Raw genomic sequence first — 20,421 nt, forward strand, 5'->3', positions numbered from 1 at the left:
TAATAGCCAATTACACGGCTCCCTGGAATACTTGATTACAAACGGTCATTGTCTTTGCTTAACAATCACAGATCTCAGAAACAAAAAAAGCGTATCGCAGTGGAAAAGGCATGCAGTTTATTTGGAAGGTAAAGGGTATGTTATATCTAATCCAAGCCCTAAGATTTTCAAAGGCATCATCCAAAACAAAATGAAGACTTATGAAAACATGCCCTCTGCAGAGCAGCTGATGTGTAATCAGTGTTTTTGATGTTTTCCATCACTGTTCCTGTGGATTATCATGCTGACAGCTTCACCACTCCCCTGTGTGCGCATCAGTCTCATCTCTCTGCTCTTTCCCCTTCCTGCTTCACATTAATTAATATACCTAATTAGCGTCCTGATCATTCGGGATTCTCAAGGGGATTGGTCCCAAGACTTATGTGCTGCATATTGCCTGTCTAAACTTCCTACAGTCTCTACATTTTATTCAGTCAACACCATACATTAAAGGTCAGGTGTGTCATTTATTCAGTGTTAAGATCATTTCTTGTAGCCCTTTTTAAGGTCAAAGTTAAATTTCAGTGGAAACCAATCTAATTAAAAAATAATAATAATTGTGCACAATAAAATCAAGAATGTTGATAAAGTAAATTTGACTCTGTGGTGCTTTCACAGCTCTGTTGTTTGAGCATGTTAACTTTTTGTTCAAGCAATACAAAATAGTATAAATACAAAAAAGAATAAAAAGATTGTGGCTGATGAACATCTCATTATTCACTTCAACACATTCTAAGTCATTAAATCAAAACCTGTTGAAAACATTATAAACGTTTAAATTAAAACCATGAACACAACTTGGCACAAGTAACAAGTCAAAAATATTGAACATTCTGTTTGCAGACATTTTTTATAATATTTGCAGAATAAAATGCAGAACAATTTATATATATATATAATTACAGATAATGTACATTCATTTGATTTATTGTTCAACCAATGATGTTGCGGGACTACCTGTTTGTCCTAGCCTGGGAAAACCCAGACAACTTCCGGCAAATTTAGATTTGCTCTGCAAGTAGTCTGGCAAAGAGCCCATTCAAAACCATTTCTAATCCCTCGAAATCACGGCACCAATCAGAAACGTTGGGGCGGGCTTTACAGGATGACGACAGCGCAGCGACGGTGAAGCAGATTCTGTACATTACAAAGATGGATGCAGCCGTGGAACATCACTCGTTCGAATCAGCTTAAACTTTTCCTTTCCGTTAAAACCCGAGCAAAGAACAACACTCGAAGCCTTCATATCTATAAAAAGATGTTATCGCTGTCTTACCGACTGGATTCGGCAAAAGTCTGATATACCAGCTTGCAGCTTTTGTGGCTAAACGAATGGGTCTTAGCGAGAGCCCTCTGGTAGTGTTAATGTTTCACAAAATATAGTTTTAAGTCCTTTTCAGGCGAGAATGTAGTTGTTTAAAGCTCAAATCTGTGGTTTATTTATAAAGAGAGCGCCTTTTTGAAAATTTGATCTGCCGTTTTTGGAGTTGTGAGCTCCAGTGGATCAGCGGCGCTCAATCGATCAACCCCACCGAGAGGCGCCTTTCCTCGGCCAGTCCTTCTGCCGTCTGCCGCTGGCTCCGATGTCTCTGTAGTGGTTAAACATAAGATATGATTTGTCTGGTGTAGATCTAACGGCTGATCTTTGCTCTCATTAATCTGTCATTTGTTCCCTGACAGATCGTTTTGTCTGAGGGCAAAGTGAAGTTTCATAACTTTATATTTGTAAGCTATTAAACTTTACCGTAGTAGTCTCCTAGCGCTGACTTTGTTTGACTGAATTGCTTTATTTATTATATAGCTTCTTATACCTTTTACTTATACTTTTATAATGGCTATTGATCACACATAAACTAACATTTAACAAAAAGAGACTGGGTTGTGTTTTATGTCATATCTCATTTTATTACAGTGATAATCATAGCCTATATATGCATACATATTATAATTATTATTTTCTTTTAATTTATGTAAACGAAAAGAGGCCGGGTTTTTTAAATATTTTGTTTTGTTATATACATGCATTGAAGATAATATGCATTGCCTGCACTACATTTGTGTGGCTATAATATGTTTAATATTTAAAAATATCATTGTTTTGTTTTATTGTAGCCTAATATATACAAATATAGTGATACTGTCAAGAACGCTGCTTGTCCATTAGCAGAGTAGGCGGACTAGTGTCCTCCCGTCCTCGGGAGTTCGTTCTCCGGAGTCAAACTTGGTAAGTCACGGACGCAAGTCAGAAGTTCGTGTACGAAATATGTCATAAAACACCACTGCCTCATTTAATAAAAATAAAAAAACTTAAACATATTAGCCACACAAATGTGGTTCAGGCAACACGTAGCTAGGCCTACATTGATTATCTTATATATTTATAATAAAACAAAGTATAAAACACCCTGCCTCTTTTTGTTTGTTCATTTTAAAAATAACATATTAAACATTAATATGTGGTTTAGGTAAGGTGACCAGATTTCTGAAATGGAAACCGGGGACATTTCCTATTTGAGAACACAAGTACAGATAAGAACGCATATTGAGAAACGGCCAGAGTCTCAAGATGTTTCTCCGTCGCTCTGCATACGTCATCTCCTTCGTCGCTCTGATTGGTTTTAGGTCTATCCAATTGCGCCCAGAGGCATCTGAGCGACGCCCGTTGGTGATGCCCCTTTGGAAATGATTTGTCTATGAAGCTTTGCCAGACCATAACTCAGTTACTAGAGAGCAGCTATCAAACAGCAGGGAAGACAACAACCGTGTGAGTACTGTATCATTTCTCATTTGTTTTTGTTGCTCATTTGCTGGTACAAAGTTTGTCTGTCTGTTTAGTTTATTCATTGACGTGCTGTTATAGTCTCGAACGGTCTGGGAAGTTCTCGTTTGTTCTCGTTAGACACGCCAGTAAACAAAGTTGCGGCGGGGCGTAGCCAGCTGTATTCAATAACGACACTTAGAGTGTGTATAAATAGAGTGGTACTCCGCGGCAGCCCGAAGACCGAAGCGTGTAAAGACCATTCAACTCTACTCTGCACAACTCCACTCGAGCAAGGACAGCGACAAGACACTTGAGTATAGCTTTCCTTCTTTGTCCACTTTTGTGTTTTGCTTGTTTTCATCTGTTTATTTTCACTATGTGCTTTCAAATCTCTACTATTACCACATACACTCGTAAATCACGCTCTGTACATTCTAGACGCCGTAATCCTAATAATCTGCGTAGTGTACCTATTTCCTCTTCTACATTAATGTCCATTCCAATTGGTCTCTGGAACTGCCAGTCTGCTGTAAACAAAGCAGACTTTATTTCATCTAATTCCACTCATTCACATCTCAGTCTCATGGCCCTAACTGAGACCTGGATCAAACCAGAAGACACTGCCACTCCTGCGGCCCTCTCTACTAATTGCACTTTTTCACACACCCCTCGCCCGATTGGGAGGGGTGGAGGTACTGGTTTACTCATCTCATATGATTGGAAATTTGAGCCCATTCCTTCTCTATCTGGCAACAGTTCATTTGAATCACACGCAATCACTATCACTCACCCTGCTAAAATCCATATCGTAGTTGTTTATCGCCCTCCAGGTCAAATGGGTAACTTCTTGGAGGAAATGTATATTTTACTTTCTCACTTCCCTGAGGATGGCACTCCTCTGGAACTGCTCGGTGACTTCAACATCCACCTTGATAAACCCCAGGCTGCAGACTTCACCACTCTTCTGTAATAATTTCACTTTTGGGCCCACCCAGGGACGCCAATTATGTAGTGATTTTACCTTCGTCCATCCAAGGACGTTAAGTAAGGTAGTGATTGGTACTCACGTCACCGCTGACGTTGTGATTTCCGCATCACACGTCACTTAAGGTGTGGTTATGAGTACATCAGATGACCACCTTCCCCCTCTCTTAGTTTGGGACACTAGTCAAGGTCTTTTACCTTGGCTGTATGAGAAAACTCCACACAGGAGGCGGTTCAATCATTTTAGATTGAATGTAAAGTGGGGAGAGTTGGTCAGCTGATTTATCTAAAAGATTGGTGAGATTTCTAACTTGTAGAGCCTCTTCTGTATTATCAGCACAAGTAAGACACAATTGTAATAACATAGATTTTATTAAACAAAAGATAAACAAGAATAGCTAACACAACTACTAAATCAATACAATGAATGATACAAGAATAAAGTGCATAAGATACATAAAATACATGTGATTAAGTTGAGTGTGGCTATGGAAGAGTTGCATTATCTTATGGAAAGATAAACTGTTGTTTCTCTGAAACTAAGGTGAAGAACCTTATTATGCATCAAACAAATAAACAAAAGATTATTTGTTATCAACTAGCATCAGTTAAATTACCTCTAATGTAAATTTGAAAATCATACAGTATACTGATAATATACAACAATGCCAAGGTCTCTAGAAAGAGGTTTGGTTAAGTGATATTTACGTTCCACGTGGTGTGCTGGGTGACAATGCAGTGGGAAAGGAGCTGGAATCCGTTTCAACAGTCTTGAACACGAAAATCTGTGGGATGCTGATCTCCTGGAGCACCAAAGGGTCCTAAAATCTGGAACACGCAGATGAGGCCCTGAAGTAGGTGCAGTAGGTCCTTAATCTGGGACACACAGACGAAGGAACCTCGAAGTGAAGGTTTGCTCTCCTGAGTTTACCCTTGTTGCAAATGTCTCTGTGTGTCTTCTGACTCTGTGTGTCAGACACTCAGGACTTGGTCAATCCGCTTTGGTCTCTCTGGCATGGAGACTCGGGACGTGCTGTAGTCTCGCTGGACTAAAACTCTGAACGTAGGGGTTGTTAATGTCTCTTTCCTCACAGGCTGGAGGCTCAGAACGTGGTCATATCTGTTGCTGCCTCACAAGCTGTAGACTCAGACCCTTGGATCTCTTGTTGTCTCTCTGGATTAACCAGAGGCTCAGAACTTGGTTGCTCTGTCACAATCTCATCCTTGCGGGGAGACTCAGAACTTGGTGAACTGTTTGTCCCTCTCAAGGAGAAACTCAGAACTCAGCGAACTGTTTGTCTCTCTCAAGGAGAAACTCAGAACTCTGTGAACTGTTTGTCTCTCTCAAGGAGAAACTCAGAACTTGGTTTGTCAGTTGAAAGGGTACCTTTATCCTTTTCCGAATAGGAGGAGATTGCAATTTGGTCCTTCTCCATTCCAGTGTTGCGATTGGCTGCTGGCATCAGAGGGGGTCCACAGTGAGGCTCACCCTCCTTTCTCCTTTGGAACTCATTTGCATACTGTACACAGTTAGAAGTCTTTAAAGTGTCTTTAAAGTTTACCAATGCATTTCTCACTTTCCAAACCACCATCAGAATACCCATGGTAATATTCTAAACAAATAGAAACCAAACATGATGGAAAAAGATTGAACTGTTAATTAATTTGTTCATACAGCTGATTCTGTGTAAGATGTTGCATTACAAATAGCTGTCACTGAGAATACTTATTTCTCTGAATAAGTATGAAATGGATGTGTGTACTTTACATCAGTCTTAAGTTTTCCAAACATAGTTATGAATGGATTTGGATGTGGTCTTTCTTTCACCCACTAGTGCTAAGGTCCTGTGGAATTTTTATGGCAGTCATAGACCAGGACACTAGGGACTTGGGTGAAGGGCAAAAACTGCAGAAACTGCATGTGGACCAATGAGATGTCTTGTCCTTCCTGGGCTTGGTACAAGAGGTGGTCTTTTTGGCCTCTAAGAGGTGTCTGGCTGTTGTCCAAGCATCTTTATCTGATGGCGTTGGACAGTTTGTTTGTGTCAGTCTACCAAGATCCAATCAAAATGTAGCAAACCTTTGTCCACTGTTATGGACAGCGAGGGGCCCGGCCATAAACTGGGCCCTGGAATGTGCTGTCCACTACACTTCTGACCTTATTTGACCTTAAGCGAGTATCTACTACAGCTACTCACAAATCAGGTAACCATTTGGACCTTATCTACACACGCTACTGCTCCACAGACAACACTTTAGTTACTCCATTGCACACCTCAGATCACTTTCTCATCACTCTTAACCTCCTACTGACTCCGGACACAACACACACTCCTCCGTAGATCACCTTTCGGCGTAATCTGCGCTCGCTCTCTCCCTCTCATCTATCCACTATGGTTTCGTCCTCACTCCCTTCACCTGCTCAGTTCTCAGCACTAGACACTAACAGTGCTACTGACACTCTTTGCTCCACTCTAACATCTTGCTTAGACAACTTCTGTCCCATTTCATCCAGGCCAGCCCGCTCCACCCCCTCTGCCCCCTGGCTGTCTGATGTTCTCCGCAAACATCGCTCTGGACTGCGGGCGGCAGAGAGGAAGTGGCGCAAAACTAAAAACTCTACTGCCCTAACCCTGTATCAGTCTCTTCTCGCTTCTTTCTCTGGTAATGTCTCCACTGCTAAAACTACTACCACAACAAAATCAACAACTGCTCTGACTCTCATGCACTTTTCAAAACATTCTCTTCGCTCCTTTGTCCTCCTCCTCCCCCTCCTTCATCAACTCTTACAGCTGATGACTTTGCATAATTTTTCACAAAAAAAACCCTCCTCCATCAGTAGCCAATTCTCCACACCACAAACCGACACGCACATCTCAACAACCATCACACACACGCTCCCCTCCTTCTCTCTGCTCTCCGAAGCAGATGTCTCCAAACTCATCTTTTCCAGTCATCCCACTACCTGTCCGCTTGATCCTATCCCCACCCACCTCCTTCAGGCCATTTCTTATTCTCTTACTCCTGCACTCACTCACATTGTCAACACCTCTCTTCACACCGGGACCTTCCCCAAAGCATTTAAGCAGGTTCGGGTAACCCCACTGCTTAAGAAACCCTCTCTGAACCCAGCACTTTTAGAAAACTACAGACCGGTACCCCTTCTGCCTTTTATTGCAAAGACACTTGAGCGAGTTGTGTTTAACCAGCTCTCTACGTTTCTTGAACAGAAAAACCTCCTGGACATCAACCCATCCAGCTTCAAAAGCAGCCACTCAACTGAGACTGCCCTGCTCTCGGTTACGGAGGCACTGAGACAGGCAAGAGCAACTTCCAAATCCACAGTACTTATCTTACTGGATTTGTCTGCTGCTTTTGACACAGTTAATCACCAGATCCTCCTGTCAACTCTCATGAAGATGGGCATCTCAGGAACTGCTCTCCAGTGGTTCATGTCTTACCTCTCAGGTCCTTCAGGGTGTCATGGAGAGGTGAAGTGTCTAAGCCACACAATCTAGCTACTGGAGTTCCCCAGGGCTCAGTGCTTGGACCACTTCTCTTCTTCATCTACATGTCATCACTGGGATCTGTCATTCAGAAACATGGCTTTTCCTATCACTGCTATGCCGACGACACTCAACTCTACCTACTTCGCATTTCAACCAGATGATCCCACTTGGTGTTCGTATCGCTGCCTGTCTAACAGACATTTCTGCCTGGATGAAGGAACATAACCTGCAACTCAACCTTGCAAAGACAGAACTGCTTGTGGTCTCAGCCAACCCAGCACTTCACCACAATCTCTCCATTCAGCTAGGATCATCAACCATAACTCCATCCAGGACAGCCAGGAACCTTGGAGTTGTGATTGATGATCAGCTAAAATTCACTGACCACATTACTGCAATAACCCGGTCCTGCAGATTATCGTTATACAATATCAGGAAGATTAGACCCTTCCTATCAGAGCAGGCCACACAACTCCTGGTACAAGCTCTTGTTCTCTCCAGACTCGACTACTGTAATGCTCTTCTAGCGGGCCTTCCAGCATGCACTATCAAACCCTTGTAACTGATCCAGAATGCAGCGGCGAGGGTGGTCTTTAACGAGCCAAAGAGAGCACACGTCATGCCTCTCTTTATCAGTTTGCACTGGCTGCCAATAGCTGCTCGCATCAAATTCAAGGCACTTGTGCTCGCCTTCAAAGCAACCACTGGCTCTGCACCAATATACCTAAACTCGCATGTTCAGACTTACACACCATCCAGGAGCTTAAGTTCTGCCAGTGAACGACGCCTTGTGGTGCCATACCAAAGAGGCATGAAATCGCTCTTACTGACCTTTTCCTGGACCGCCCCCACTTGGTGGAATGACCTGCCTATCTCAATTCGAGCGGCCGAGTCTGTAGCCATTTTCAAAAAAACATCTAAAGACACATCTCTTCCAGCCAGTGTTAATTTTGACAGCAAATTTTGATTTAGTTTTAGTCATAGTCTTTTGACTAAAATGCCATTTAGTTTTAGTCATATTTTAGTCACCTGAATTGTTTTTAGTTTTAGTCTAGTTTTAGTCGACTAAATATCATAAGATTTTAGTCGACTAAATCTACAGTAGATTTAGTCGACTAAAATCTAATGAGTTTAGTTAAATTGTAATACATTAAGCATTTAAGCATTACATAACCGACTGTCACTTGAACTGACATTTTGACATCATTTTGTTTTTGACATTAAAAATACACGAAAGAGAGCTCAATTCACTTTTTTGTTTGTTTTTTAAAAACATCTATGTAGTTTTTATAACTTTGTATCTCTGTTTTAGTTAGTAGGGCATATCAGGTTAAGCTAAAGCTTCAAATAAGTGTTTATTTTATTTTATTTCAGTTAACATTTATTTAATTTCAAGTAATGAAGATTTTTTTGAATGGTTTTAGTGAACTATTCGATCACATGATCCGCTCTGTGCTGTCGTGACTCTGGACCGACTCGATCACATGATCCGCTCTGTGCTGTCGTGACTCTGGACCGACTCGATCACATGATCCGCTCTGTGCTGTCGTGACTCTGGACCGACTCGATCACATGATCCGCTCTGTGCTGTCGTGTCTCTGGACCGACTCGATCACATGATCCGCTCTGTGCTGTCGTGTCTCTGGACCGACTCGATCACATGATCCGCTCTGTGCTGTCGTGACTCTGGACCGACTCGATCACATGATCCGCTCTGTGCTGTCGTGTCTCTGGACCGACTCGATCACATGATCCACTCTGTGCTGTCGTGTCTCTGGATCGACTCGATCACATGATCCGCTCTGTGCTGTCGTGACTCTGGACCGACTCAATCACATGATCCGCTCTGTGCTGTCGTGACTCTGGACCGACTCGATCACATGATCCGCTCTGTGCTGTCGTGACTCTGGACCGACTCGATCACATGATCCGCTCTGTGCTGTCGTGTCTCTGGACAGACTCAATCACATGATCCGCTCTGTGCTGTCGTGTCTCTGGATCGACTCGATCACATGATCCGCTCTGTGCTGTTGTGTCTCTGGACCGACTCGATCACATGATCCGCTCTGTGCTGTCGTGACTCTGGACCGACTCGATCACATGATCTGCTCTGTGCTGTCGTGACTCTGGACCGACTCGATCACATGATCCGCTCTGTGCTGTCGTGACTCTGGACCGACTCGATCACATGATCCGCACTGTGCTGTCGTGTCTCTGAACCGACTCGATCACATGATCCGCTCTGTGCTGTCGTGTCTCTGGACCGACTCGATCACATGATCCGCTCTGTGCTGTCGTGTCTCTGGACCGACTCGATCACATGATCCGCTCTGTGCTGTCGTGACTCTGGACCGACTCGATCACATGATCCGCTCTGTGTTGTCGTGACTCTGGACCGACTCGATCACATGATCCGCTCTGTGCTGTCGTGACTCTGGACCGACTCGATCACATGATCCGCTCTGTGCTGTCGTGTCTCTGAACCGACTCGATCACATGATCCGCTCTGTGCTGTCGTGTCTCTGAACCGACTCGATCACATGATCCGCTCTGTGCTGTCGTGACTCTGGACCGACTCGATCACATGATCCGCTCTGTGCTGTCGTGACTCTGGACCGACTCGATCACATGATCCGCTCTGTGCTGTCGTGACTCTGGACCGACTCGATCACATGATCCGCTCTGTGTTGTCGTGACTCTGGACCGACTCGATCACATGATCCGCTCTGTGCTGTCGTGTCTCTGGACCGACTCGATCACATGATCCGCTCTGTGCTGTCGTGACTCTGGACCGACTCGATCACATGATCCGCTCTGTGCTGTCGTGTCTCTGGACCGACTCGATCACATGATCCGCTCTGTGCTGTCGTGACTCTGGACCGACTCGATCACATGATCCGCTCTGTGTTGTCGTGACTCTGGACCGACTCGATCACATGATCCGCTCTGTGCTGTCGTGACTCTGGACCGACTCGATCACATGATCCGCTCTGTGCTGTCGTGTCTCTGAACCGACTCGATCACATGATCCGCTCTGTGCTGTCGTGTCTCTGAACCGACTCGATCACATGATCCGCTCTGTGCTGTCGTGACTCTGGACCGACTCGATCACATGATCCGCTCTGTGCTGTCGTGACTCTGGACCGACTCGATCACATGATCCGCTCTGTGTTGTCGTGACTCTGGACCGACTCGATCACATGATCCGCTCTGTGCTGTCGTGTCTCTGGACCGACTCGATCACATGATCCGCTCTGTGCTGTCGTGTCTCTGGACCGACTCGATCACATGATCCGCTCTGTGCTGTCGTGTCTCTGAACCGACTCGATCACATGATCCGCTCTGTGCTGTCGTGTCTCTGGACCGACTCGATCACATGATCCGCTCTGTGTTGTCGTGACTCTGGACCGACTCGATCACATGATCCGCTCTGTGCTGTCGTGACTCTGGACCGACTCGATCACATGATCCGCTCTGTGCTGTCGTGACTCTGGACCGACTCGATCACATGATCTGCTCTGTGCTGTCGTGACTCTGGACCGACTCGATCACATGATCTGCTCTGTGCTGTCGTGTCTCTGGACCGACTCGATCACATGATCCGCTCTGTGCTGTCGTGTCTCTGGACCGACTCGATCACATCCCAGCCAACACAGTCATGTGGGGCCCATATGGGCGTCACCTGGGCTGTCTAACTGGGGCCCAGCCAGTTTTGTCCTCAGTTTCCATGTAGGCCCCACATGGGCTAGCCCAGATGAACTGAACACTGCTCAGTGTGTACACTACAGGCTGTTAAATGTAACTGAATCAGTGTTGGAGTTAATGAGATTATTAAGTGATTAAAGGTCCCATGGCATGGCATTTTTCTATTATTTTATAGTGTTTTCTGAGGTGTACTTATATTATTAGTATGATTTTTACATCATAAAATGTCATAATTTAGAAATAAAAGGCATTTTTTCTATACTGCTGTTTGCCCTGTGGCTGAATGCCCTGCTTCAAGAGGCGTGTCTGCTGTGAGACTTCAGTAAAAACGCCCACTGTTGTGATTGGCTGACATCTTTGTATTTTAAATGAGCGGAGGGGGCGTGGTTTAACGAGGCACGAGCAGGCACGAGTCTGCCAGAGAGACGGATGGACCTGTGTTCACTTCTCATCAGTTCTCTCAGCATGTCTCAGTTCAGGGTGAACTGTTGTAGTTACTAGCATATACTTCAGGTTATTAGTTTATTTCTAGTCGGAGGGGCTGTCACTCATGTCAGAAAGTTAGTAACTTTAGTAAATTATGGATCAGCGCTGACTCGAGACGCGAACCGTTTAGAACGATTCAGTCCGATTTGGTGAACTGGTTCGGTTCACTAAAAAGAACCGATTCAAAAGAATGATTCGTTCGCGAACCGGACATCACGGAGACGAAGTGATTGCTAACAAAGTTATTTATAGTAACTACTGAGTTATGAGAGCGCTGGCAGTCAGCGCGAGTTTATTGTGTTTGTATCTGAGAGTTCTGAATAAACACGAGTCCCAGTCACACCGAGTCCTCTTCATCATTATTCTACCAACTTTGTAACACATGCAATGTACCATTACAGCGAGATGAACGAGTTAGTAAGTGTTGAGTATAGCATTATTTCTAGATATGTTCCAATCATATGAATAGCGTCATTGACGCGCATTGAGTAACTTACACAGCGCAAACAAAGACACAACAGCAGTAATCGAATGTAACGTTAATCCAGTTTATTGTGGGGAAAGCTGGCAAGCCTAGCCGGATACCCTCACGCTTACCCCCCTTCTGCTTAATCTCACGCCGCGTTTGGCTCCTCCGCTGTGGGCCAGATGCAGTACTGGGGGTCGGGGATGTTGGAGGCCGAGCTTCGGCATGCGTGAAGTTTCTCTCTAAAGATGTGACTGCTGATGTTAAACAGAAAAGACTGTATGCACATTTTAGAACAGATAGACGCGACAAGGACGTACAAAAACACTGACTCACAAGATATAAAACACGAAAACACCGTTCTGTCGGGAGAGAGAGAAGCCGCTGCGTGTGCACAAATAATAAATAATAAGCTACACATGAGAAATCAATGATCACAGATCAGAAGGAACTGAAGAAAGACTTCTGTTTTCATTTGTACATCCAAACACTGAGAAACTGCCAGTGTTCACTCGTTCACAAGTAACGTTAATGATCTCGAGTGTTTGCATGGGCGTGCCAGATTCTCTGGGCGGGGGAAAGGGAGGAAACCGCTCCTGCTTGGACGTCAAACCAGGAGACTTCAGGATTGGCTCGTCTGGCCTGTCATTTTCTCAAAGGCAGAGAGAGACAGCCAGAACTCGGGTTTACACCGATCAACATTTCTATCCACTTGGGGACAATATTCAGGCTAGGGGAACTCATATTAATGTTGAAATACCTCATTAAATTAAAATTTCATGCCATGGGACCTTTAATAGAGTAATGACTGAATATTACTGAAGACTCCTGATGATAACAAGCAGAATCACTGAAGGACAGAGAAACACAACAGACTTCAGACACAACTTCACAAAAGCATTATCAGCTTCCCTTTTTACCTATTAGATTGACTTTCTGTTATCTTAGTTTTTATTGATAATTCCCACTGAGCAAAGGTGTACGTTGAAAAGACGTCCACTGAGGAGCCAGAATGAAAGTTTTTATGACTTCTGTTTTTGACGTGTTCTGCTCGTCCGATATAGACGTTCATGGAACCTCAAGGTTAAAAACTAGTTCAAATTGTGGACATATTTTCCATTTGTAATTGCAAAGCAACTCACAGAGAGTGTGTTTGTCCAGAAATCATGAAAATAAAAGAAACTTAGCTCACACCTTTAGACACTTTAGACAACTTATCATCTGTAATTCACACATCTTTGGATCGTGAGAGAATCGTGGGATTCAATCCAGGATCTTCTTGCTGTGAGGAGACAGTGTTTCCCACTGAGACACTGGTGCTGCCCTTAATCACAGACATAAGACACACTTTGACTATTTCTGTCAGACGTCTACAGAAGCTCTTACTGAGAGTTAACAGAGGTTTAGATGTTGATGTTTATGTTTCATTTGAAGTCACCATTGTGGTGGGAAGCGTTTGCTTTAGTTGGGCTCTTGGTCCCCGTATTTGTGTTAGCTTTTCTTTGGCTGCTGTAACTGTGTGTGAGAAACACAATAGTTGTGGCTGAGAAAGCAAAGATAAAGTGACTTCAGGTGTTGTCAGCTCCTTGTTGATGACTAAATCATCAGAAGTCTAGAATCTGATGTTATGCTTTTGAGTTTTGTGTTCTTGTTTGGCAAATAATAATGTGCTTATATACTATAACCTTGTGAATCCACTGTATCGGGACTAATAGCAATAAAATAATCACTTATCCTGAAAGATGATAAAACAGCATGTGCACATAGTTTTGAGAAAATATTACACATAGTCACACGCAGACATCAAGATTTTGCATATGATTCACAACAACGGTGACAATGATAACAAAAAAACTTCATGCTGCAATGCATGATGGGTAGCTTCAAAGTACAAAACTCATGCTTGATTGTCACCGTTGTTGTGAATCATATGCAAAATCTTGATGTCTGCGTGTGACTATGTGAAATATTTTCTCAAAACAATGTGCACCTGCTGTTTTTTCATCTTTCAGGATGAGTGATTTGTTTATTGCTATTGGTGTCAATACAGCAGATTCACAAGGTTATAGTATATAAACAAATTATTATTTGCCGAACAAGAACCTAAAACTCAAAAGCACAACTTCAGATTCTAGACTTCTGATGATTTAGTCATCAACAAGGCGCTGGCAACACCTGAAGTCACTTTATCTTTGCTTTCTCAGCCATAAGTATTGTGTTTCACACACACAGTTATAACATCCAAAGAAAAGCTAACTCAAGTACAGGGACCAAGAGCCCAACTAAAGCAAACGCTTCCCACCACAATGGTGACTTCAAATTCACCATAAATATCAACATCTAAAGCTCTGTTAATTCTCAGTAAGAGCTTCTGTAGACGTCTGACAGAAATAGTCAAAGTGTGTCTTATGTCTGTGATTAAGGGCAGCACCAGTGTCTCAGTGGGAAACACTGTCTCCTCACAGCAAGAAGATCCTGGATTGAATCCCACGATTCTCTCACGATCCAAAGATGTGTGAATTACAGATGCTAAGTTGTCTAAAGTGTCCAAAGGTGTGAGCTAAGTTTCTTTTATTTTCATGATTTCTGGACAAACACACACTGTCTGTGAGTTGCTTTGCAATTACAAATGGGAAATATGTCCACAATGAGCACATTCAAACTAGTTTTTAACCTTGAGGTTCCATGAACGTCTATATCGGACGTGCAGAACACGTCAAAAACAGACGTCATAAAAACTTTCATTCTGGCTCCTCAGTGGACGTCTTTTTAACGTACACCTTTGCTCAGTGGGAATTATCAATAAAAACTAAGATAACAGAAAGTCAATCTAATAGGTAAAAAGGGAAGCTGATAATGCTTTTGTGAAGTTGTGTCTGAAGTCTGTTGTGTTTCTCTGTCCTTCAGTGATTCTGCTTGTTATCATCAGGAGTCTTCAGTAATATTCAGTCATTACTCTATTAATCACTTAATTATCTCATTAACTCCAACACTGATTGAGTTACATTTAACAGCCTGTAGTGTACACACTGAGCAGTGTTCAGTTCATCTGGGCTAGCCCATGTGGGGCCTACATGGAAACTGAGGACAAAACTGGCTGGGCCCCAGTTAGACAGCCCAGGTGACGCCCATATGGGCCCCACATGACTGTGTTGGCTGGGATGATCTGCTCTGTGATGTCGTGACTCTGGACCGACTCGATCACATGATCCGCTCTGTGCTGTCGTGACTCTGGACCGACTCGATCACATGATCCGCTCTGTGTTGTCGTGACTCTGGACCGACTCGATCACATGATCCGCTCTGTGCTGTCGTGTCTCTGGACCGACTCGGTCACATGATCCGCTCTGTGCTGTCGTGTGTCTGGACCAACTCGATCACATGATCCGCTCTGTGATGTCGTGACTCTGGACCGACTCGATCACATGATCCGCTCTGTGCTGTCGTGACTCTGGACCGACTCGATCACATGATCCGCTCTGTGCTGTCGTGTCTCTGGACCGACTCGATCACATGATCCGCTCTGTGCTGTCGTGTCTCTGGACCGACTTGATCACATGATCCGCTCTGTGCTGTCGTGACTCTGGACCAACTCGATCACATGATCCGCTCTGTGCTGTCGTGTCTCTGGACCGACTCGATCACATGATCCGCTCTGTGCTGTCGTGTGTCTGGACCAACTCGATCACATGATCCGCTCTGTGCTGTCGTGTCTCTGGACCGACTCGATCACATGATCCGCTCTGTGCTGTCGTGTGTCTGGACCAACTCGATCACATGATCCGCTCTGTGCTGTCGTGACTCTGGACCGACTCGATCACATGATCCGCTCTGTGCTGTCGTGTCTCTGAACCGACTCGATCACATGATCCGCTCTGTGCTGTCGTGTCTCTGAACCGACTCGATCACATGATCCGCTCTGTGCTGTTGTGACTCTGGATCGACTCGATCACATGATCCGCTCTGTGCTGTCGTGACTCTGGACCGACTCGATCACATGATCCGCTCTGTGCTGTCGTGACTCTGGACCGACTCGATCACATGATCCGCTCTGTGCTGTCGTGTCTCTGAACCGACTCGATCACATGATCCGCTCTGTGCTGTCGTGTCTCTGGACCGACTCGATCACATGATCCGCTCTGTGCTGTCGTGTCTCTGGACCGACTCGATCACATGATCCGCTCTGTGCTGTCGTGTCTCTGGACCGACTCGATCACATGATCCGCTCTGTGCTGTCGTGTCTCTGGACCGACTCGATCACATGATCCGCTCTGTGCTGTCGTGTCTCTGAACCGACTCGATCACATGATCCGCTCTGTGCTGTCGTGACTCTGGACCGACTCGATCACATGATCCACTCTGTGCTGTCGTGTCTCTGAACCGACTCGATCACATGATCCGCTCTGTGCTGTCGTGTCTCTGAACCGACTCGATCACATGATCCGCTCTGTGCTGTCGTGACTCTGGACCGACTCGATCACATGATCCGCTCTGTGTTGTCGTGACTCTGGACCGACTCGATCACATGATCCGCTCTGTGCTGTCGTGACTCTGGACCGACTCGATCACATGATTTGCTCTGTGCTGTCGTGTCTCTGGACCGACTCGATCACATGATCCGCTCTGTGCTGTCGTGTCTCTGGATCGACTCGATCACATGATCCGCTCGGTCCGACTAGATCACATGATCCGCTCTGTGCTGTCGTGACTCTGGACCGACTCGATCACATGATCCGCTCTGTGCTGTCGTGTCTCTGGACCGACTCGATCACATGATCCGCTCTGTGCTGTCGTGTCTCTGGACCGACTCGATCACATGATCCGCTCTGTGCTGTCGTGTCTCTGGACAGACTCGATCACATGATCCGCTCTGTGCTGTCGTGACTCTGGACCGACTCGATCACATGATCCGCTCTGTGCTGTCGTGACTCTGGACCGACTCGATCACATGATCCGCTCTGTGCTGTCGTGACTCTGGACCGACTCAATCACATGATCCGCTCTGTGCTGTTGTGTCTCTGGACCGACTCGATCACATGATCCGCTCTGTGCTGTCGTGACTCTGGACCGACTCGATCACATGATCCGCTCTGTGCTGTCGTGACTCTGGACCGACTCGATCACATGATCCGCTCTGTGCTGTCGTGTCTCTGGACCGACTCGATCACAAGATCCGCTCTGTGCTGTCGTGACTCTGGACCGACTCGATCACATGATCCACTCTGTGCTGTCGTGTCTCTGGACCGACTCGATCACATGATCCGCTCGGTCCGACTAGATCACATGATCCGCTCTGTGCTGTCGTGACTCTGGACCGACTCGATCACATGATCCGCTCTGTGCTGTCGTGACTCTGGACCGACTCGATCACATGATCCGCTCTGTGCTGTCGTGTCTCTGGACAGACTCGATCACATGATCCGCTCTGTGCTGTCGTGACTCTGGACCGACTCGATCACATGATCCGCTCTGTGCTGTCGTGTCTCTGGACCGACTCGATCACATGATCCGCTCTGTGCTGTCGTGACTCTGGACCGACTCGATCACATGATCCGCTCTGTGCTGTCGTGACTCTGGACCGACTCGATCACATGATCCGCTCTGTGCTGTCGTGTCTCTGGACCGACTCGATCACATGATCCGCTCTGTGCTGTCGTGACTCTGGACCGACTCGATCACATGATCCGCTCTGTGCTGTCGTGACTCTGGACCGACTCGATCACATGATCCGCTCTGTGCTGTCGTGTGTCTGGACCAACTCGATCACATGATCCGCTCTGTGCTGTCGTGTCTCTGAACCGACTCGATCACATGATCCGCTCTGTGCTGTCGTGACTCTGGACCGACTCGATCACATGATCCGCTCTGTGCTGTCGTGACTCTGGACAGACTCGATCACATGATCCGCTCTGTGCTGTCGTGACTCTGGACCGACTCAATCACATGATCCGCTCTGTGCTGTCGTGACTCTGGACCGACTCGATCACATGATCCGCTCTGTGCTGTCGTGACTCTGGACAGACTCGATCACATGATCCGCTCTGTGCTGTCGTGACTCTGGACCGACTCGATCACATGATCCGCTCTGTGCTGTCGTGACTCTGGACCGACTCGATCACATGATCCGCTCTGTGCTGTCGTGACTCTGGACCGACTCGATCACATGATCCACTCTGTGCTGTCGTGTCTCTGGACAGACTCGATCACATGATCCGCTCTGTGTTGTCGTGTCTCTGGACAGACTCGATCACATGATCCGCTCTGTGCTGTCGTGACTCTGGACCGACTCGATCACATGATCCGCTCTGTGCTGTCGTGACTCTGGACCGACTCGATCACATGATCCGCTCTGTGCTGTCGTGACTCTGGACCGACTCGATCACATGATCCGCTCTGTATTGTCGTGACTCTGGACCGACTCGATCACATGATCCGCTCTGTGCTGTCGTGACTCTGGACTGACTCGATCACATGATCCGCTCTGTGCTGTCGTGTCTCTGGACCGACTCGATCACATGATCCGCTCTGTGCTGTCGTGTCTCTGGACCGGAGCTGTGGCGGTTCGCCTGACACTAACGTGAAACCAGACTTCATTCTCTCTAATGGAAAGCATATTTACACTGTCTGATCGTTCCCTATCCCCTAGTGCCATTCACCATATAGAAAACAGTAAATGTGTGAACAAGTAACCGGTTTCAGCCGCACCTGTTGAGTTCCTTATTTCAGTTCTTTGAAACCTGTCTGTCAGCAAACTCTACACCGGGACAGAGGTATTCTGGTTTCTGTGTTTTGACAGGACAGTGGAACAATCTTTCTTTAGTTGTCGTGAAGGAAATGCAAGAGCTGGAATCAATGAAACATCTAGAGCCGAATCTATACAGGAACTGGAACCGGCAGGGGAAAAAAACAATTGACATCCAATACCTAATTACAGTGTAAATGTGTGCGTTTTCTTTTTTCAGAAAGTGGGGTTCTTCACAAAGCGAGTATAAGGCAACTCAGAATCTACAATCTCTCTCTCTATTTCCTGATTTTAAAAAGAAAAGAAATATTCTGAATCTTTCATACATTCTGCTTTGACAAAGGAGGCTTTTATCTTGGTCCCATTAGCATTTTTGGCACTGGAGCAATTTACATTTTTATAGCATAATTAATGAACAAGAAAGCCATTTACATTTTTCCTCTGTTCACTGCCACATTGTGTGGAGCATATTTTATTTCAGGGCCAGTATTTGGGAATTTGGAGGGTATGAAGGAAAGAGGATGAATAATCCATTCTGTTTTAAAATCCAGCATGGAGGGCAGACAGGAGTTCATCTTTCAGGTGCAAATGGAGGTAATGTGTTTGTCACATCAACGGCCCGCGCATCAAACGGGAGGCAGTACTCGAGCTCTAATTAAGCCATTTAAACGTCCCTAAAGAAAACTAATCATACATGTTTCATATAAGCAATTAGCCATTATCATCTCGCAGAGACAAGATGTCGTAAAATTCGTATTAATGTAACAACGTCATTCAAATATTCTTTACTTCAGTATCTGATGACAAGCATATGACAAAGAAGTTCATTGTAAAGTGACTGAATCAGTGCTGAACTTCACATGTGTCACGACAGGCCCATAAATATATGAATATTTGGTGAGATGTTCCCTCAGGATGCAGGTGAGTCTGAAGCATGTGACATGTGTAAGTTAATAATAATAAAAACAATAATTCAAAGGTTTATGTTGGTTAAACTTAATCTTCATACAGTCTATCAATCAATCTAATCAATGTTTTCCAGCAGTTTAATTAAAATTAATTAAAATATGTTTGTATTGTAAACGAGAAAAAGGTTGAAATCCTTGAACAAACATACTCTTATATTTCATTATTTGTATTGATTTTTTTCTTAAAAAGAAAAATAACTAATGACGCGCTTCTGATAACTAACAGACCATTTTGTTATCATAAAAACCATAAAACAGGAAATGATACTGAAAAAAGTGTGTTTGAATTACATTATTTAATCTTGTGTAAAGGTGCCACATGAACCAATTAAGTTAAACAAACATCATTTGTTCATGTAACTTCAACATCATGGAAAGAAGTCATTTTAAGTGACAATTAAGTAGTCTAAAGGTGATTTTTATATATGATTCCCTGGCATGATTCAGGCATTCAATTTCATAATAATAATAATAAATAATAATACATTTTATTTATAATGCGCTTTTCTTAAACCCAAAGCACTACAGGAAAGTAGATCAGAAACAACAAGAGCAATACAACAATTAATTAAAGAAAAACAGTCTAAATAAATGTGCAAATATGTGCAAGTCCGACAGCAATTTAAGACTTAAAGAAGTTAAAATGATTCAGAAGAGTTAAAAATGATTTAAAATAATAAACAAACAAAAATACGGCAAACGTGTGCCAGCATCCATTCCGAACCGGAACATAATAAAAATAATCCATATGGCTCGAATAC

Source organism: Gobio gobio (genome assembly GCF_949357685.1).
Source record: "Gobio gobio genome assembly, chromosome: 15".
Classification (NCBI taxonomy): domain Eukaryota; kingdom Metazoa; phylum Chordata; class Actinopteri; order Cypriniformes; family Gobionidae; genus Gobio; species Gobio gobio.